General features: G+C 40.9%; 1 long non-coding RNA gene and 1 pseudogene across 10 annotated transcripts; both read left to right on the forward strand.

Annotated features, from left to right (window-relative positions):
* The first annotated feature begins 686 nt into the window (after positions 1-686).
* Positions 687-4,636, forward strand: LOC136512357 (uncharacterized). 10 transcript variants are annotated; one of them, XR_010773070.1, is made up of 6 exons: positions 687-1,109; positions 1,527-1,619; positions 2,105-2,259; positions 2,346-2,396; positions 2,652-2,707; positions 2,798-4,636. It is a non-coding gene; the product is annotated as an uncharacterized lncRNA (long non-coding RNA). The 10 variants fall into 10 exon arrangements; XR_010773069.1 differs by having other exon boundaries at positions 687-2,259; positions 2,798-4,290; positions 4,388-4,636; XR_010773072.1 differs by having other exon boundaries at positions 687-2,259; positions 2,798-3,384; positions 4,192-4,636.
* Positions 4,637-4,791: 155 nt separating this feature from the next.
* LOC136511044 (G-type lectin S-receptor-like serine/threonine-protein kinase At2g19130) lies at positions 4,792-7,206 on the forward strand (annotated as a pseudogene).
* Positions 7,207-21,160: the final 13,954 nt, after the last annotated feature.

Consider the following 21,160-nt stretch of genomic DNA (forward strand, 5'->3'; position numbering starts at 1 on the left):
TCTTCATCTGACATCGTATTGAAGGGTTTTCTATTTTTTGAAATTTGAGTCTCATCACGCGACAAAATTGTTTCACGCGTGATGAGACTCAAATTTCAAAAAATAGAAAACCCTTCAATACGATGTCGGATGAAGATAATTTTTATATGTAAATTGTAGACCTCGATGAGATATATAACTTTGTAGTTTTGAGTTTTTTCATTTGAGGACAGTAAGATGCTCAAAAAAATAATATAAAATTTCAGCACCATATTTTATCGCGTGATGAGACTCAAATTTCAAAAAATAGAAAACCCTTCAATACGAAGTCGGATGAAGATAATTTTTATATGTAAATTGTAGACCTCGACGAGATCTACAACTTTGTAGTTTTGAGTTTTTTTCATTTGAGGACGTTAAGATGCTCGAAAAAATAATATAAAATTTCGACGCCACCCAAAAATATCAAAAGTTACTGTTCACCCTTAAAACCGACCAGAAGATTGAAAGTTGAACTTTTTTGAGAGTTGGAGGGCCAAAGTTGTCCGGTTTTAAAATTCGAGGTTAAAATCCGAACTTTGTTGTAAGTTGGAGGGTGTAAATTGGACTTAACCCTTATTATTATTACCTTTATTCCTGTATACCAAATCTAACAAACACGGGGCCACGTGAAAAAAAAAATACCGAAGCTTCTTCATGCCTCGCGCCTCCCCTCCCCAGACCCATGCCATCCCACCGAAAGCTTCTACACCCATCGCGCCTCCCCTCCCCAAACCCGCGTCGCATGCGCCTGCCGTCCCCAAACCCGCTTCGCACCAGTCCCCTCAGCCGCCCCAGACTGCCCTCCGCGCCGCCGCCCCACAACCACGCCAGCCGGCCATCCGCGCCCCGCCTCCGCCTCCTACCGCAGCCGCTACAGCTCCGGCCCTCCCCAGCGCCGCCGCCGCGCGTGCCGGCCTTAGGGCCGCTGGCGCTCCTCACCTACGTCCTTGGTTGGCCGCCCTGATCCGTGCCGCCTCCTCGCCGTGCCCTACGGCTGCCTGCCCTCGCCTATGCCGCCGTGACATGCCCTACGTCTCACCGCTCACGCCAGCACCATGACCACGACGGATTCTACGACTCCCTGATTGGTGAGATTTGACACTTGCTTGGTCGATTTGGGAATATTTCGAACTCATCACTGTGTATTTAATTTATTATTGGGCAGCTGCATAAACACTTAACGTGGTGGCAATTTACTCTAACCAAGCAATAAACGCCCTGGTCGGTCTGCCATCTAACTCTTCCTTTGGTTAGCGAGTTGCCAGCTACCTCTTGCAGTTTAGTGTTCATCTACTTCAGCTTGGACCAAGATTAATGCTAGGATATTTCAGATGATTTCTTCAAGTAGTGATGTTTCGTGTTTTTGTTTCTGTTATATATTGCCTGCAGCCATATTGCAGTAGTGCAGCTTCGACCAAGACTAATGCTAGGATATTTCAGATAGTTTGTTTAATTAGTGATGTTCCATGTTCCATGTTTTTGTTTTTAATATATATTGCCTGCAGCCATATTGCAGTAGAGCTATCTTTGTTTCCGAAATAATTGCATCAAAGTATGTGTTCGATGTCCTCAGATACAACAGCACAAGTATGTGTTAGGTATGTTAATTTTCCTACTGTTCCCTCATTCGTTCTGTTGTTTTCTTTACTATCCTCAATGTTGTTGAATGCATGTTTGCAAAATAGTTAGAGGTTACATGAAAATAAAGAATTGTGATTTGGGAAGGTAATCTTTCATCTGATATAGGTGTATTCCTTACCTGATTATAAACATGGTAAAATATGCATTTGTGCTATTAACTACTAGAATTAGCTACCAGAACTTCTTTTGCCTCAGTATTCAATGGAAAGCTGACCATTGGTATTGATGCTTTTCCAAAAAAGGTTTCCTGTTTAATTGTGATGGATGTACACTTCATCTTGACTCCTCATGATTAATTACATTAATGCCTTTGTGATGTTTAGGTGCCAAGTTCGACTCATTCACATGCTTAAACATGTCCCAACAATATAGAAGTATGCAACCTGAATTTATTCGCTGATATTTTTACTAATTTTCAAGTTAAAAAAAATCTCATCAACAGACTGAAAGAACGAATTGAAGCCAACAGATTGCATACACTCCTGTTGTTTTGAAGTGGCTGACAAGGTACTGCAGATCCCTCTCCTGTACTTGCTGAAAGCTTCTGATCAAGTGGAGCAAACAGCAGTGGCTCCATCAAACATGGGTAACCTATCCGTGAGTGCTGCCACCCAGTTCAAGAAAGATGTACCACATTTTTGCTATACTTTTGCATATCTAATTTGATCAGTTTCGTATTGCAGGTGTCAATCTTGGGTACAAAGTGGCAGACCTAAAGCCTCGCTTCAACTATGGTAAAACTTTAGACATTTTTTTCATGTTTGGTTTGCTTGATTACTTCCCCTCTGGACTTTTTTGCTTCACAATGCCTTTACCCCTTTACACCTGAACATGGCAATTATAACAATAGTTTCACTAAAGCTGTCCATAGTATTTGACAAAGAGAATTGCTTCGTTGATTGCTCTTCCTCACAAGTATTGTACTCTCCTTGGTAGAACTATTTAGTTCCCTGTTTTTCTAGATTCTGAACCTTCCCTTAATGTGCCAGATAGTGAAAGTAGTACTCTCATGAGTGACGAACAGGGCATTTCCGCAACACTGCAGGTTATACTTCAATATATACTTTTTTGATGACCTAAATTTATGTGCGTTCCATGCTCACAGTTTTCTTCCTCGCATTATATCTTCTGACAGGTTGTTGGTTGCTTAGAGTTAGATTGTGCATCTCTTGAAGCAAAGAGAAAACTGGACACTGACCAAACAGCGCGAGCTGCACCAATCTGTTGGTGAATTTGTACTTATCGATTACCTTCCCGATTGCAACAAAGAACTACGACTTAGTTCACCTACCTTTCTTATTCAAAGCCAGGTAATACCACCGAATTTCTATTGTTGCCACCTTAGATTGATGAGACCTATCTCAGTGAAAGAACTCTTCTGACATGTGCAATATAATGTCATGTTACTTCATGCCGAGCCGCTCTGTTCTCTTTACAATTTTTTAATTCCTGCTTCGTTTTAATTCCTGCTTCGAACAATGATGCACACGACATGCAGTTCGTAGCAAACAATTTGTGATATCCACTTTGTAAAGCAATTGACGTCTATTCTGACAAGGTACGAGGTATGTAGTTGCTTTATACCGCACCCTCTTGCTCTTTTATTTCATGCTCTGTTTTCCTGTTCTTGCTTAGAAAAGATATGTGTGACATGCCAATTTTAACAAACAGCAAAATTCGATGCGCCAAATGACAAAACTACACACATATATAATTTCAAAGGTATGCCACATGAGCCTACACCTATTATGAATTTGTGATGTATTATATCTGTTACCATCTGTATCATTATGTATCTACAAGGACTCAGGTAGTGTGCCACTAAATTACTCCTCACTTATTTTATCCCTGCTTTTTAATAGAACCAATATGCTATACATAAATGCTTTCCATTCTCTCGATGTAGCAGGAAATAGAAGTACCGTCTATTTTGCATGCCATGGTAGCATATTTGCGCATCAGGTGATTTGGGGGGTGATAGGTTCATTCATTTTTTTATGGCACCCAACAAGCCTTCTTTTAATTGCTATCACTTTCTGCTGCAAGGATGATTTACATCCAGAATTCAAAATTCTATGATTTAGACTTCCTGCAGGTCTATTGGACAAAACATTTCATAATCTATGATTTAGACTTCCTGCAAGTATATTGGAGGAAAATATTTCAGTTTGATGTACAGTAGAAAAATCTGCATATACTGATCACCTATCCACCCAAAATGTAGCTTATATAATATAGCAAGATGGTTAACAGATCACCTAGCGCAATTGAATTTATATGCTACATCTATATTACAAGGACGACCAAACTTTCTAGAGTACATGAAACTTAATGTAGCCCTCTGCTCCCTAGATGGTGGTTCTTTAACTTACACCCATTTGGTTTCACAGATAAAGTCTAACCATATGTTTTCACCTATAGACCTCTTGACGATTTGTCAGCTGCAACTACTTCACATCACCCTCTTAGGCTTAATGGTATTACAGCTTCTAAAATAGCAATGCACCATGAATTTTGTTTATGGCATAGTCAATGGAGCGCCTACAAGTGCCATGGTTGATGGTACAACTCATCATCCTCCCTTGGACATAGGGCGCCGGCGATGCTATCAAGAGCAAAATCGAAGGGGTAAAAACCGCAAGACAAAGAGGAAGAGGCGCAGAACTATGTTCAGATATGCTGATGATCATCATAAGACATTTACATAATGCCATTACCTTTTCAGGTTGACGATTTAGGCGATTCCCAAGGTCCAAACTGTCCTTCGTCTGATGGATAGTATGGTTTCCACCTTCATTACTGCCATGGATGTATCCTGCTAATATTGTTGCAGCCACTTTAGTTTTTGCAGTATTTAGTGCAATCATCTACACATCTGAAGCAGTCGCATTCAGTTGTAAGCTTATAGCACAGTTTTCTATGCAAGTAACATGATGGGAAAAATATATTTTCTATCAGGGTAATGCACATTTTGTGTTCTCCCTGTTCTTGATAATTATTATAACCATGTGCATATCTACGCCTAACCAACTACCCGCGGCAACGCGCCGGATACTTACTAGTATATTACTATGGTTCTAGTACTACTCAGTATTCACTACCTCCATCTCCCTTTGTTTTTTCTCAGTCATGCATTCTGCCTCCTTCCTTCTCGTGTACCTCCTCTACTCTCTGCATGCTCCTACCTGTTCTGCAACAACAGATTCCATTTTCGCCGGTGAAGTGCTCATTGGGGGCGCCAAGCTTGTCTCCAGCAACGGCAGGTATGCGTTTGGCTTCTTCCATCCAGGCAGTAAATCCTCTATTCGGCACACTCCCAAGCACTGGTACCTAGGAATATGGTTCGACAAGGTCTCCCAGTTAACTCCAATATGGGTAGCAAATAGGGAGAGCCCAGTTATAGGTCATCACAGAATGACAAAGCTCGCTATCTTTGAGGACGGCAACCTTGCCATCTTCAACCAAGCCACCAAATCGGTGGTTTGGTCGACCCATGCTAGTATAACAGCCAAGAACTCTACGGCCATGCTCGTGGACAATGGAAACCTTGTCTTAAGGGACACAGCCAACCCCTCCAACATCTTATGGCAGAGCTTTGACTACCCTACAGATATCATGCCCCCTGGTGCAAAGTTTGGCATAGACAAGACCACCGGTCTGAACCGGCGTGTTGTTTCCAAAAGGAGCATGATTGACCCATCTCCCGGCCGCTATTGTCAGGAATTAGATCCTACTGGTGCTCCCCAATTTGTCTTCAAACTATGTAACACGTCCATAGTGTATTGGTCTACTGGGGAATGGAACGGCCAATACTTCAACGCAATGCCTGAAATGTCAGGGCGCACTCTGTTTGACTACAAGTTTATCAACAACGACAAAGAGGAGTACTTCCAATCCATATTGCTGGAGAAAGACTTAATATCTATTAGTATTTTGGACATATCTAGTCAGAACAAGATGCTCATATGGCTTGAGGACAAGCAAGAATGGACAACAATATACACCCAACCTAAAGATTTATGTGATATATATGCTACTTGTGGACCATTCACTATTTGCAACAGCAATGCACCTTCACCATGCGATTGCATGAGGGGATTCTCAGTAAGGTCACCTGAGGACCGGGAGCAAGAGGATCATACCGGTGGTTGCACAAGAAATACACCATTGGATTGCAGCACTAGGAACCATAGTGGAGCTAAAACGACAGATAAGTTCTACCCATTGCCTTATGCAACACTGCCTACAAAAGGTGACATTATTGGTTCTGTTGGGAGCACAGAACAATGCGAACAAGCATGCCTGGATAACTGCTCTTGCTCTGCATATGCCTATTCTAGTGGTGAAAGATGCTCCCTATGGTATGACGACTTGTTAAACATAAGAAGCTATACCAATGGAACCACTGATGATGGGGGAATTCTGTACCTTCGCATTGCTGCCAAAGATGCATATAATTGGAGAAATAGTAAGAGATCAAAAGGAAAGATCATTGGGGCTATCATCGCTGCAAGTGTTGTAGTTCTGAGTATGTTATCAGCTTTTTTTCATGTGGATGACCTTGAGGGAACGATCTTTTCGCATATTGAATGATGTTCAAGGTGGAAATGGAATTATTGCTTTTAGGTACATTGATCTTCAAAATGCAACTAAAAATTTCTCTGAGAATAGGGAGTGGTGGTTTTGGATCTGTGTTCAAAGGGCTTTTAATTGACTCGACAGCCGTTGCAGTGAAGAGGCTTGCTTGATGGTGTCCGTCAAGGAGAGAAGCAATTTAGAGCTGAAGTGAGTTCCATAGGAATCATCCAACACATCAATTTGATCAAGCTAATTGGCTTCTGTTGTGAAAGGGATAGGAGGCTGCTTGTGTATGAGCACATGCCAAATTGCTCCCTTGATGCACATATTTTTGATAGCCATACAACGGTCCTAAATTGGAGTACCCATTACCAGATTACTCTTGGAGTAGCAAGAGGGTTGGCGTATTTGCATGAGAGTAGCAGGGATTGCATCATACACAGTGATATTAAGCCAGAGAACATACTTCTTGATGCATCATTCATACCTAAAATCACAGACTTTGGGATGGCAAAATTTTTAGGAAGGGAATTCAGCAGGATTATAACTACTATGAGAGGAACTGCAGGGTATCTCGCACTTGAATGGATCAGTGGAGTGGCAATTACATCAAAAGTGGATGTCTATAGCTACGGGATGTTGATGATTGACATTATATCAGGGAGGAGAAAGAGAAACACATGTAAAGAAAATACTAGTGATGATGTCCATGTTGCATGTTTCCCAGTGGAGGTTGCAAGTAAACTCCTGAATGGAGATATTGGGAGTTTGTTGGATGTCCAGTTATCTGGTCATGCTAACTTGGATGAGGCTGAGAGAGTCTGCAAGGTGGCTTGCTGGTGTATCCAGGAATAGGAGTCAGATCGGCCAACCATGGGTGAAATAGTACAAATTCTTGAGGGTTTGATGGAAATTGATATACCACTAATGCCAAGATTTCTTCAAGCTATCATAAGGTCACACTAGATATGCTCATAGAGCACCTAGTCCTTTATGAAGGCAAGGGTTACCTCATGTATGGTTAAAATAAGCTTTTGTGCTCGATGAAAAGCTTCTAAGGCTTTATGTGATGTAGTAATATATGCAAAGCAAGACTCAGCAAGCAAATAATTTAAGTACAAGTTCAGCAGCGTTTACACTGTAATTGTGATGATGCATATACTTCTAGCTCGGATGAAGAGGACAAGGATGTAAGAATTCATAAAAGGTAATAAGAGTTCTTAATTTCACATGAGCCTGGAGCTAGGCTAACATTCCAACAAAGGCTAATGGAAACGAGATGCAATGGCCAACATCTTTAGACATCAGAGCTGAAATTCATCTATAAGAAGAACTAAAACCATAGATTCCATTGCAGTCGACAAATCTAGCTATGGAACATGGAAGCAAAGTGAAGTCAGAAGTCTTCTGCATTTTTGTTTACCTGATATCTGTGGCCTCAGTAGTCAGTAGTCAGTACACGACCAAGCCCCACCCCTCTGCCGTCTTCTTCCTGTTTCCTCGGTTGCAACCTCAGGGTTTGCTGGATGGGAGCGCAACCTCCCGTCGGCAACAGCAATGTGCCAAACATACCTCTCTTATGCCGGCGTGGCGGGCGCATTAGACGGCACCGCTATTCGGCGGACGTTCACCAGATTCTTGTACGGCGAACGATTGGACAACTCCCACTGGATTTCATTTCAAGAAAAAAAAATTATATCCATTTATTTCCCCTTTTGGCATGCAGCATTCGATTTCTGTCTGTTTGCACGCGCCTGGATGTGTGCTGGTCTTGAGCGGAGCGCTCTTTTTCTCTTTGGGCTGCTGATGCCATATAGTACAGAAACAAGCTGTACTCCCGGTTGGGAAACCCCTTCAGTCCCGGTTTCCCAACCGGGAGTACGAATCCGGGACTAAATGGTCCCTCCTTTAGTCCCGGTTTCTCGCTCGGGACTAAAGGTCCACCTTTAGTCCCGGTTGGTAATACCAACCGGGGCTAAAGAGGTCTCTCGGCTTGGCCACGTGGGTCGGCCCTCCCGGTTGGTAATACCAACCGGGACTAAAGGTTTTTTTTTTCTTTTTTTGTTTCTATTTTTAATTGATGATTCATTTTGGTTTTCGAATAGGTTTTCGAATACGCATTCTACGCTGCTAATAATATACGTATTCTACACGCTTATAATATTCAAACATTTTATACAAACTAAAGTATGAAACTAACGTATATATTACATGCATATACATATATTGTACGTTATTTTATGTACATATAATATGTATATATATATTACAAATAAAGCTTGCATTGTATATTCTATCATATCCTTGGGATAACAAATTCACTCCATCTGGTTTGGCTTCCATGTTTCGTTCATGTCATTATAGAACTCGCCGGCGGGGTTTAAGACCTGGTCATTAAGAAATCCTGCTATGGTCTCTTGAATTGCTTTCAGTTGGTCACGTCGTATGACTTTTTCCTTCAACCATAGAGTCTTCAATAAAAGTTAAAGGAAAAGTATATATATATATATATATATATATATATATATATATATATATATATATATATATATATATATATATATATATATATATATGTGTGTGTGTGTGTGTGTGCTGGTCACGTGATTACTTATATATATAAGCAATAAAAGAAATTATGAATATATGAATATATTTGTATAACGTACTTTGAGGATCTCTTCATGAGTTCTTTTTTAGTACGCCATGATGAACTCGCAAACATAGTATCCGCAGTAGTTGGTCCCCTGTTCTTGCCTCAGAACCCACTTTTACGAGAAAAAAGATCCGGTGAATTGAAATCATGCATGGTGTTAATTGAATTATATATATATATATATATATATATATATATATATATATATATATAAATGTAGCTAGTACTTACTTTGTGTGCGATTACATCCAGTGGCGCTTTGCAATGTTTCATATGGTATTCCTCAATGAAACTTTTCCAAACACTGCGGCCAATAAAATAAAAAAATAATTTGACCTATAATAATTGTTGCAGTTAAGAGATCAGGGTATATATAGTTTCTAGAGAGACCAAATTACCCTTGGATAATATCTATCATGTCTTGGTACTCTGTTTGCTCTTTTCTTAACGAGTCTAAGATGCTCAACCGACTATTGGCCATATCGATGACCATCAATATCTAGTGATTGCTGCATATGTTTTTATACACAAATATGATCGACATTAACTAGAGTCAACATATATATATATATATATATATATATATATATATATATATATATATATGGGAGATAGCTTAGCTAGTAAGCAAATAATTGAACAAATGTCCATATGATCGACATTAATTATTTAACACTCACTTGAAGTTGTAGGGGAAGAGTATGTCCTTGTTTTGTTGGTTCACTAAGAACCTCATGAGATTTTTCTCGAGTTCAGCTTTCCATTTAGGCGGAGGAATAGGGTGTTTGAATAAGACATTTGGATCAACGAAACCAACATCATTATCCTTTCTCTTTCTGAGTTCTGTTATCTCATATCTGCATATATAAAAAATATAGTGTGAGGATATATAATTTATATATATACATGTAGCTTTATATATATACATTTTAATAGTAGAAAATAATCATACTTACAGACAATAGCAGCTAATGAGACTTTTGTCGAGAGAGTCCAGGTGGCATAGTTGGTGTAATTCTAAAAACTCGACATATATAACGTCATCGCCACGGAAGTAATGTTGGTTTCTAACTCTGACAGAAACAAAGGTCTCTCCCCATTCACACGCCGCCATATACCACTTGTTTAGCAGGTACATTTGCGTACCCAGTTCACCTAAGGCCTTAGGATTGTATAGACTCTTTCCATGTTCAAATTTCTTCCAAGGATCCACTTTCGGAGCAGGTGGTCCTTCAGCGAGCACTTGGGCAATGTCCAAACCAGTATCCTCGTAAAACCGAACCAGGTCCTCAAAATCGACGTCCAGTAAGTCTAAGTTTGAACCATATTCATTATGAATGATAAGAGGGGGGACTGATTGTTGCGATTGTTGTCCGAGTTGTGCAACACCTTTCCTTGCTCTAGTATTTTTCTGCGCCGCCTCAAATGACTTGGTGAGAGAGCGGTCGTAGTCCGATTTTGGCAGGGTCTTTTGAGATTCCCGCTTTTTCTAGTCCACCTTCTTTCTTAGAAGATCTAGAGGTAGGTAGAAGTACGGTTTCTCCGGGTTCTCTCTCGCTTCTCGTTGCTTTTTTACTTTTTCGAAAAAACTGTTCACATCTTTTTGTACTGCAGCATTTAATTTTTTTCACTTTTCTCGTAAGACAGTTTTTGGGAAATAACTGGATTAGAGGATGCTTTCTTCTTTACCGGCTGGTGGGCCAACAGCTTCGTTTGTGGGGCGAAACTCTTAGGAGCTGGCTGCTTCTTGGTCATCAAGGGAGGCGGGGCAGCCGTTGGAGACCTCCTTAGAGGTGGCGGCGGTGGCGATGTTGCATAATCATTGCCCGGACCACTATGATGATCTGGAGATTGAATAATTGGACTTAGGTTGGCGGAGGCCCTGCTGTGTGAGTACAAAAAAGAATAATTAGGTATAAGAAATTATTATTATTAATCATGCATGTCAATAAAAAATTACTAAAAAAATTGTTTCGTTCACTTTTGTCCGCACCTATTGTCTGGCAGTTGAGGAAACGGCGGTGGACTAGAGACCCCGGGAATAATGATGTAGCGCTTGTGCCATAGTATGAATGTCTTCTCTGTTTCTCCTAGAGTCTTCTCCCCATCACCTCCTGGAATGTCAAGAGCCAGATCACTAAAACCTTTGTTAACTCTATCCACCGAGACGCTAACATATTCAGGTGGTATTATTGCCCCATGGATTCTTGGTGTCTTGGTAGGATCTGGAGAAGAAAAAACACCAAGAGCCACCATGATTGTGGCATTCCCTTTTGGAATATGTATCTCACATGATGTAAACGGTGCAGTGATGTCATCCACGGGGAAACGTAGCATTGCGTCATCTTGATTTGGCAACTCCGTGGAAGCGCAACTGCTTTTCAACTGATCAGGGGGGCTAATATTAATGTTGATTTCTAGATCTGATGCCTGCCTTTGGGCACTCATTGCTATTTGCACTTGCTTTATGATTTCCTCCTGCATTCTAGCTTGCATGTCTTTTTCACGCTCATGTGCTTGAAGCAACGCCTCCCGTAACTCACGAACATATTCCTCCAACCTGCTGATCCGCGCTGTTTTCTCATCCTTCCTTCTTTATCGGCTTCTGTAGGTATCTCTGTCGTTAAGGAAACCATGCTCCCAAGAAATATATATACCTCGCCAGTATTTTCTTGCACAATATTTTCTTGCTTATTTTCAAGAGCCAGGTATTGACTCCCGTCATCTACATCCTGCTGGTCACCATCAGCAAATTGAGTGCCGGTGTTGATAATATCCATCATTTCTTCATCCATGTTGTCTCTCGGGGCAGCCATCTAGCTTTTACACCACTAGATATATCTATAAAAAATAAAAACCATATATCTATAAAATGGATCGAGTCATGTGCTTAAAATTAATTAAATAACTACACTCGAAATTCAAGTCTCCAAAGCATAACTTTGATTTCTTATTTTCTAGAAATATTTATTGGCAAGTGATATGTATAACAAATTTATATATATAACAATATAAATTTAAAACTCTCTAATATGTATAACAAATATATATATATATATATATATATATAACAATACAAATTTATAACTCTCTAATATGTATATATAACAAATTTATATATATAACAATATAAATTTATAACTCTAATATATATGTATAACAAATTTAGCTATATAACAATATAAATTTATAACTCTCTAATATAGATGTATAACACATTTATATATATATAAATACAAATTTATAACTCTCTAATATATATATATATAACAAATATATATATATCAATACAAAGTACGTTGGGGCCGGCGGCGTTGGTGGCGCGCGGCGCGGCCGGCGTTGGGGTGGCCGGCGTTGGGGTTCTAGTCGAGGCCGTGCACCTCCCGCGCGTGCTCGCGGAGGAGGCGCACGGGGTTGTACAGCGACGGGAGCCGCGCGGCGTCGAAGAGGCACACAGAGCCATCCCTGGAGGTGGCGGCGCAGAGGGAGTCGTGGGACTCGGACCACGCGCAATCGAAGAGCGCGTCGGAGGTCGGGAAGGAGAAGATCGGCGTCGGGTCCGGCGGCGGCGAGGTCAAGGACGATGAGGTGGCCACGGGCGACGGTGACGAGGATGGCGGCGGCAGCAGTGGTGATGGGCGACGAAGACGAAGAGTGAGGAGGAGGAAGAAATGGCCACCTTATATAGGGGAGGGACCTTTAGTCCCGGCTCCTGTAAACGCCCAAGACGAAAAGACCTTTAGTCTCGGCTGGTAAAGTCAACACAAAACTCAATGACCTCCTCTGTTCCATAGCCCTTGGTGATGCTTCCTTCTGGCTGAGCACGGTTGTGAACATATTTCTTTAGGACTCCCATGAACCTCTCAAAGGGGAACATGTTGTGCAGGAACACAGGACCGAGAATGCTAATCTCCTTGACCAGGTGAACTAGGAGGTGTGTCATGATATTAAAGAAGGAAGGAAGGAACACCAACTCAAAGCTGACAAGACATTGAACCACATCATTCTGTAGTTTAGCTAGATCCATTGGATCGATTGCCTTCTGAGAAATTGCATTGAGGAATGCACATAACTTCACGGTGGCTAGACGTACATTTGGAGGTAGAATTCCTCTTAATGCAATTGGAAGCAATTGCATCATGAACACGTGGCAGTCATGGGACTTTAAGTTTAGGAATTTCTTCTCTGGCACATTTATTATACCCTTTATATTCGAGGAGAATCCAGATGGTACCTTGATGCTTGCTAGGCATTCAAACATGCTTTCCTTCTCTTCTTTGCTAAGAGTGTAGCTGACAGGACTTAAGTAATGGCGTCCATCATCTGTCTTCTCTAGATGCAGGTTGTCTCGTTCTTTCAAACACCGCAGGTCCTATCGTGCTTCAAGTGTGTCCTTAGGCTTCCCATACACACCCATAAAGCCTAGCAGGTTCACACAAAGATTCTTCATCAGGTGCATCACGTCGATCGTGCTACGGACCTCTAGGACTTGCCAATAGGGTAGCTCCCAAAATATGAACTTCTTCCACATGGGTGCGTGACCAACGGCGTCGTTCGAAATAGGTTCGCTGCCATGTGCCTTTCCAAATACTACTTTCACATACTTGACCATATTGAGTACATCCTCACCAGTTCGGTTGCCCGACTTGGTCTAGTGGTCTGCCTTACCTTTAAAATGCTTGCCTTTCTTTCTTAGGGGGTGATTCGCAGGAAGAAATCGACGATGGTCAAGGTACATGACCTTTCGACATTTTTTCAAGAATATACCTTTAATGTCATCAAAACAGTGCGTGCATGCATTATATCCCTTGTTTGATTGTCCTGAAAGATTACTTAGAGTAGGCCAATCATTGATTGTTACGAACAACAATGCTCGCAGGTCAAAGTGCTCCTGTTTGTGCTCATCCCACACACGTACACCTGGTCTGTTCCACAAAAGTAGAAGTTCTTCAACTAGTGGCCTTAGGTACACATCGATGTCGTTGTCAGGTTGCCTTGGGCCTTGGATGAGCATTGGCATCATAATAAACTTATGCTTAATGCATAACCAGGGAGGAAGGTTGTAGATACATAGAGTAACAGGGAAAGTGCTATGACTACTGCTCTGCTCCCCGAAAGGATTCATACCATCCATACTTAAAGAAAACCTTAAGTTTCTTGCGTCATTTGCAAACTCTAGGAATTCTCTATCGATTGCTCTCCACTAGGACCCATCAGCAGGGTGTCTCAACATATTGTCTACCTTACGGTCTTCTTTGGGCCATCGCAACAACTTTGCATGGTCTTTGTTTCTGAACAGACGTTTCAAGCATGGTATTATAGGAGCATACCACATAATCTTGGCTGGGATTTTCTTCGTGGGACGTTCGCCCTCGACATCACTAGGGTCATCTCGCCTGATCTTATACCGTGATGCATGACATACCGGGCATGCATCTAACTTCTCGTACTCCTCACCACGGTAGAGGATGCAGTCATTAGGACATGCATGTATCTTCTAGATTTCTAATCCCAAAGGGCAGACTACCTATTTAGCTTCGTACGTAATGACAGGTAATTCGTTATCCTTCGAAAGCATCTTCTTTTGGATTTTCAGTAACTCCCCAAATCCCTTGTCAGATACACCATTCTTTGCCTTCCATTGCAGCAATTCAAGTGTGGTACTCAACTTTTTCTGCCCCGCATCACAAGTTGGGTATTGCAATTTCTTGAGATCCTCTAGCATGCGCTCGAACTTGATCTTCTCCTTTTCACTTTCGCATTCTCTTTGTGCGTCACGAATGGCCTGACCAAGATCATCACCATCTTTTGCCCCTACCTCTTCTTCAGCTTCTCCTATTGCAGTATCACTGAAGGCACCATATTCAGCAATAATGTCATCATCGTCTCATTGTTCTTCATCTTCTTCCATTACAACCCCGGTTTCTCCGTGCTTCGTCCAACAAATATAGTTTGACATGAAACCCGACTTCAACAAGTGTAAATGAAGACTCCTTGAGCTAGCATATTCCTTCAAATTCTTACATATGGCACATGGGCAGCACATAAAACCATCACGTTTGTTTGCCTCGGCCACACGTAAGAAAGAATGCACGCCCTCAATGAACTCTTGGGAGCGACGATCAGCATTGTACATCCAATGCCGGCTCATCTGCATTACATGACATACATACCATATTAAAACCTAGAACATAATTAGTTAATTATACGACATGCATGCCACCACACAAGGTATTAATTTATGAAAGTCTCGCTACAATGTAGATAATCCCAACTACCACTAAAAAAACTAAAGCTAAAATGTACTTCAGTAGCATAAGGATTTCGTAACCAATTCCAACTAAAACAGACAGATCATGCATTTGTTCAACATCTATGGGCTTCTTTCGTAGGATCACTGCCTCATCAGTCGTCGTAGCCGCCTGTGCAAGAGAGTTTTGCACGTGTTCAACATACTCTTCCTCCCAGTACTAGCCTGAACATCCAGTGCCATCCCACTGAAATTAAAACAAAAAATTAGAACTTTAATCACAATCATCATGAAAATAAGTATAAATTAACCATAATCATCAAATACGACAAAATAACTCACATTGCGATCCGGACACTTGTAGAAGATACGGCCCTTGTTGGGACACTCCTTCCTCACCCGGTACTCCATCACAATCTTCTCCTCACACTTGCCACATGCAATAAGAGGGAGGTCTGGCCTCAGTTGCTTTGGAACCCGATGAGAAGCCGAGGACCCGGAAGCAGTTGCCATCTACTCTCTATACTCATTTTTAATATAATATAAATTTCTCATTTTATAAACAAATAAAATTAAAAAACTCTAAAATTCTCTATATCTCTAAACCATGAAGTGTGCTATGCATGCTAGAAATGAAAGCTGAATACTAGTTTTGAATAACTAATTTAACCTTCCTTCATCCAAATATGCAAACTTTAAAGTGATTTTGAGCTTAAATGGCTTACAAATAAAAAAAATCCACCATAAAAAACCACATATATCTAGTCCACAAAATGAGATAAGCTACTGATGAAACATGAGAGTATAAAGTTGGTAACCTTTAGAACCGAAGAATCGATGGAGGAATCGAAGAAATCTTGTGATTACCAACAATGAGGAAGAAGAGAGGCCGACGATGAAGTAAGAACACTGAACTTGAAGTGGCTCGGGCTCAGGGAGGAAGACGGGGTATATAGGAGGGGATCTTTAGTCCCGGTTGAAGACAGCAACCGGGACTAAAGGTCCCTTTCTAGTCCCGGACGGAGCCTCCAGCCGGGAGTAGACTTTTACTCCCGGTTGGAGGGACCAACCGGGAGTAAAAGTTAACCTTTAGTCCCGGTTGGTAGCTTCAACCGGTACTAAAGGTCCCCTGCAGCAAAAGCCTGCCGCAGTAGCCGTTGGGTAGGGACCTTTAGTCCCAGTTGGAGCTACCAACCGGGACTAAAGGTTTCTCTAGTCCCTAACGCGAAAAATACCGGGACTAAAGCCAAATTTCGAAGTGGATCAAAAGTCGTTTCTCTACTAGTGATATGACGTAACCCTAAAAAAATAAAACATTTATTTGAAAATTCTATAACTTCTGAACAGTGTATCAATTTTCAATTCCATCTACACCGGTGTGTTCTATGTGACGAGACGAACAAAACTAGATTCTACTTACATATGTTTCAAAGAATTTTTTTCAAGTAGCAATTTATGTATATTAAGTTATAATATATAACTTATACATAAAAGTTATGAAGCCTAACTTATATATAAAAGTTATTAAATAAAATGAACGAATTAACTTATAACTTGTGCTAAAAACTTGAAAACACAACTGAATGAATTAACTTATAACTTATGCAAAAACTTGGAAACACAAAAGTTATAAAAACACAACTTATGTACTAAAGTTATAAAACACAACTTATGTTCATAAGTTATTATACAATTTATGTAGGTAAGTAATTCTATACAACTTGCCAACGCTGTCCAATAAGTTCTGATAAAAAGTTGTGCTAATAAGTTCTGCTCTATAAAATGTTATATTGTAAAAGTTATGATATATAAGTTGTGATAATAAGTTATGCATAAAAGTTATGCGAATAACTTAGAAACTTTCAAAAAAAAGAAAAGTTATGTGTATGCTCGTAAAAAAGAGGAAAGTTATGTGTATAACTTTCTTGTACTTCCTCCGTCCAAAAAAACATGCAATTCTAACAGTGTCATGGTTTAGTATCTCAAGTTTAATTAATTATAGATAAAAAAAATTATCAATATTTATGATATCAAATAAATACTATTAGATTAATTACAAAATATATTTTCTTAATAAATTAATTTGGAGTCATAAATATAAATAGTATTCACTAGAAATTTGGTCAAACATAAACTACTTTTGTCGGCACGCAACTCGTTATTGTATGTTTTCTTGAACAGAGGGAGTATAACTTAGATATATAACTTAATGAATGACTCAGATGTAAAGTTGGACATATAAGTTATATTCAATAACTTAGATGTATAAAGATATATAACTTGATGAATGACTCAGATGTAAAGTTGGACATATAAGTTATATTCAAGAACTTAGATGTATAAATTAACATCATAATGTATTAGCATAAATGTGAAACTGTGTACGAAATAACTTATATAAAAAATAAAAAAGGTAAAAGAAAAAAGTAAAAAATAAAAAATAAAAAAGGAGAAACATGGACGCACCTACAGTTAACATGCTAGCGCGTGTCCGACTCGAAACGTGCCAACTCTATGTAATTGAATCAGGCGAGGGAAAACCGTAGACTGCTCCATACGGTTGACGCACGTAGGATCGTTCGCTGCACCGAGAACGAATGAACGCTCGTGAAAATGGAATTGGACGCATCGGACCGGCAGACGCTACTCAGCCTTCAGCGCATGCACTGGCATGGCTACCCGCCTCCGCGTCCACGCCGGCATGGCGCGCTAATGGGCTAATGGCGGCGCAGCTCGCCTGCTGTGCGCCTACCGGCTGGCAGCCAGCCTGTTCGGTTGGCTAGTTAATGAAGAAGTACTGCTGGCTAGTTTATATAAGAGAAAAATACTGTTCTGACTGAAAATTTACGATCGTTTACGACGATCCACAGTCTCGTCTCGCCGTATCGCCTCTGGCCCTCTGCTCCGCCCGTCGATTAGCAGGGGCTTGCGCAGCTCCGGTTCGTGTCGCTGGCCCGCCGCTGGCCAGGAAATATGGGCTGCGACAAATTGTAAACGCTTGGCCCACGGGCCCAAATAACGGCTCGTCGATATCTATTTGACAGTCCAAGCGTTGGCTCAGTTCGTCCTGGGTTTATCAGAGACGACGGCAAACCAAACAAGTTAGACATGGCAAACGGACGGCCAGCGATTTGTGGGGATTTTTTTTGACAAAATTAAGGCATAGTGAGCGTCACACCTCAGCCATACCAGAAGGTCCGCCCTATGACAAGAACATGCTAAAAACGATCTAACATGAACTTAAGATTAGTCTAGGGATTAGAACAATCATAATAGATGAAAACATAATTAGAAGCATATAGATTTTTAATCAACTCATGAACATGATCAACTTTCTCTAATAAAAAATGTAGCATAATATCTCCACCATGGTCATACCTTAGACTCTAGTGTGAGGCTTCTTCACAGGGTGCTCACATTAGCCAAGAACTAGAACTAGAGCTTCTAGTTTCTAGATAACTTTCCTAACCTTGGCGCTAAGCCTCACGGCGCCGATCTATGCCACATAGGGACCACGCTGTAATCTGACCGCGCGCAAAGGTCGGCGCCAAATCCGTTGGCACCGAGACGTTCAACCTCGACGCCAAATGTCATGGCGCCTACCCTGATGTCTATATTCAGAATAAGGTCGTTAAAAGGTACACATGTGATTTTTTTTTTAAAAATGGCCAAAATGTGAAAAAGTAAGGAGTAGTTCCACACACTTGTTCGCATGCCCTCACTACCTACTCATCTAGAGTTTGGAGTTTGTGAGCTCGACCACTGGTGTCGCCTGCGCCCTCTGGCTGACGGCTAGGTAGCCGGCGCTATGAATGGCCAGCCCTCACCCATTCCCCACTGGCGTCTGTGTTCTTGGAAGGTGATGGTGCGGTAACGTGCATCACAGTGACATTGCTAATACTAGCTTGACTTCTATTGTCCTCCTTCCAGCGCGCCATTTTAGTTGAACTGCCACGACGCCTGTGCCGAGGTGACTCACACGTCCTCTCCCCTCCCCTTTAGGTCTACTTTGGAAGAAGGGAGAGCAAAACCCAGAAATGAAAAGCTCCCTATGAAAAACTAAGATGTTAACTAAAATGGAAATCTGTTTGATAGGAAAAATAGTTGGGTGCACAACGTCAAAGATAAACCTGCTCCTCACTGTCCAAATGTATAACAACTTCTATGAAGAAAGATCCCTGTAGTTGCCTTCGAAAGTCTTAAAAAATTGCTGAGATCTGATTCCTGACTTGCTGTCAACAAGAATGGTAAAATCACTTTGGAGATCTAGCTAGTTGAAGTAAGCAGGTGTTTTTTTTTAAACTCCCTGTGGTGTTTCACGTGGTTTCCAGCGCGATCAATGCAAGAGTCTTTTTCTTTTTTTGTCTATTTAATCATTATTACTAGGACTGATGCAGAAGTTGTTGAGCGAGTAGTCATAATGATAACTCATAATCCATGCTAATGACGACGATCGCTACCACCACGCACGTTAACGTTGTTAGCCACTGCGTTGTGCGTGCGCCCATGTGCGTCACTACTCTGCGTCATCTTGGGTAGCGTCAGCGCCGTGACGTAAGTAGCTACTGCTGTACTATACAATATAATCAATCCATCATTGTTTTTCTCTTAAAAAGGAATTGTTAGAATCTCATGCCGGTCGGTGATCTGTCCGTCTTGGAATGGGAGAAATATGTGGAAGACTATTCCGCCTTGGATTATGATTTGGTCATTTTATTTACATTTTGATTGATGAGCAAGTTGCGTTTGATGCGTTGGTTATTCCCCCCCCCCCCCCCCCCCCCCCCCCCCCCCCCCCCCCCCCCTTTTTTTTTTTGAGGAAGTTGATGCTTTGGCTATTATTCTAGTCATCACCAGGTGATCGACGTTATGATCAGGTGAAGAAGCCGTGTGGACGATATGTTAATCTGCTGAGTTTGCAGGGAACACATACGCATGCAGCGTCACTTGGTTTCACACCGCCTGGGACGACTCGGATATCATTACAATTTACGCCACCACTTTGTACTTTATACGTACGCTTGCGTAGCAAACTGATGCACACAGACACATGGAAGATGATCGAGCAGCAATAATTAATGGTTTTAATTCTATATATAAAATTATAGCTCAATCCAGATTTGTATATAGGAGGAGGATATTTACAGTTACAGTCAATGGTGTATATCACCAATCAAGATCGCTAGCTGCGCACGTTCTCAAAGTCAAGTCACACAAGCTAGCTCCAGCCTCCAGGAGCTTGCTTACGTTTTGCTACTGCCCGGCCATGTCACAGGCTCACCGACTCACAACGGTGCTTGTCAACCATGTGACTTAAGAGGCAACACGAATCTAGATCGATAATTAGGATCTGTTTCACATAGCTTAAAATTATTAAGAAGTGTTTTTTTCAAGACTCTCGCATCAAACGGATTGTTAAAGGATTAAACAAGAAAAAAAAGGTTATATAGTTTGCATTTATGCAAAAAAATTTTGGCATGCGGTACACATATATAGTTTAGGGTTAAGACTATGGATGTTATTGATCTTTTTCATAGACGGTACAAACGAGGACGTGGAATAAGCAATTCTTTGTTGTTATGAAGTGCAATCATTTGCTGGTCAACATGGCTTACAAGAAACAAAGTTGTTTTTTTAACAAATGTCAATCTAAAACTCTTTTTATCTTGTTCAGAGAAACACACTAATTAGAACATTGGACGTAACTACAACTATGTGATGACAACAAAGATCATATTCACCAAGGAGCCAGAAAAGTAGTGACTATGCATTTCTTTGCTTTCTTCGGATGGCCAAATAATATGCTAGGATTGAGTTTTGAATTCGATATGTTTTATGTTAGTTTAATTTTATGTAATAAGTGGCCTGATTCCTTAGTTAAGGGATGAAGCCGGATTCAGTTCCTTTATCTATGAAAAAAATACAGCTTGACATTTGCTTCATCTCCAGCTGATAGCTTCCATTGCGTAAGTGAGCTAGTTGTGGCGCAGGTGGTTGGGTGGTGGCGATAGATG

The sequence above is a fragment of the Miscanthus floridulus genome, chromosome 16 (genome assembly GCF_019320115.1).
Source record: "Miscanthus floridulus cultivar M001 chromosome 16, ASM1932011v1, whole genome shotgun sequence".
NCBI classification, from domain to species: domain Eukaryota; kingdom Viridiplantae; phylum Streptophyta; class Magnoliopsida; order Poales; family Poaceae; genus Miscanthus; species Miscanthus floridulus.